Below are 1315 nucleotides of genomic sequence, written 5' to 3'. Positions count from 1 at the left end.
CCCCGCCCCGCCGCGCCCGCGCCCCGCCCCTAGCCCCGCCCCAGGTCTCCCGCCCGCGGCTCCGCCCTCCACGCCCCTGGCCCGCGGCCCCGTGCGCCCCCCTGCCCCGAGGCCACGCCCTCCACGCCCGGAGGCCCCGCCCTCCACGCACCTGGCCCGCGGCCCCGCGCGCCCCCTGGCCCGAGGCCACGCCCCCCACGCCCGCCGCGCCCCGAGGCCCCGCCTTCCACGCCCCTGGCCCGCGGCCCGCGGCCCCGTGCGCCCCCTGCCCCGAGGCCATGCCCCCCACGCCCGCCGTGCCCTGAGGCCCCTCCCGCTCCCCGCCCCGAGGACTCGCCCCCGGCCTACCGCCACGCCCTCCACGCCGCTGGCCTGCGTCCCCGAAGCCCCCTGCCCCGAAGACCCGCCCTCTACACCCCTAGGCCCCGCCCCCGGCCTCCACGCCGGCGGCCCCGCCCCCCACGCCCCCCGCCCGCCCCGCCCGGCCGGCCCGCCGCGCCCCCAGCACCCCCGTCCCACGCCCGTGGTCCGCCGGCCCCCGCCGCAGCCGAGAAGTTCCTGCCCCGCGGGAGGCGATCGGGGCGCGGGGACGCAGGGACAGCGGACAGGCCAGGGCCCCGGGGCGGCGGGGCCCCTGGCTCGGAACTCCTCCCGAGGCCGAGATGACAGCGCCCGGACGGCGCCTGCGGACTTGCCCGGCCCGGCTCACCGCGCCGCGGCCGGGAGCGGTCCGTGCAGACCGGCTCCTGGGACACCGGCTCCGGGGGCACCGGCTCCTGGGACACTGGCTCCGGACACCGGCTCCCAGGACACCGGCTCCGAGCGCACCACTCCCGGGCACACCAGCTCAGGGGACACGGGCTCCCGGGACACCGGCTCCGGGGACACGGGCTCCCGGGACACCGGCTTCCGGGACACCGTCTCCGGGACCACCGGCTCCGGGCACATCGGCCCCGGGCACACCGGCTCCGGGGACCCCGGCTCTGGGGGCACCGGCCCCGGGCACACGGGCTCTGGGACACGGGCTCCCGGGCAGCGCCGATGACGAGCGCAAAGACTTGGAGAAGGCGGGAGCGCGGCCCGGGCTTCAGTCACCGGAGGGCACACCGGCGCTCCGCGAGGAGGCCCGGGGCGCCTCAGACGCCACCGCCTCCATCCCCGAGGCCAGACCTCACAGTCAGAACAGCCGGTCCTTCGGGGGTGGCGGGGCCCCCGGAATGGAGGGATTGCGGCGGACAGGGAACTGCTCCTAATCGGATCCACCTCGCTTCCCTGTAGGCCTGAGTCCGTGTCCATTCTGAGCAACTTTGAGCAG

The sequence above is a fragment of the Pipistrellus kuhlii genome, unplaced genomic scaffold (assembly GCF_014108245.1).
Source record: "Pipistrellus kuhlii isolate mPipKuh1 unplaced genomic scaffold, mPipKuh1.p scaffold_m20_p_4, whole genome shotgun sequence".
Lineage (NCBI taxonomy): Eukaryota > Metazoa > Chordata > Mammalia > Chiroptera > Vespertilionidae > Pipistrellus > Pipistrellus kuhlii.
This window is presented reverse-complemented; position numbering follows the sequence as displayed.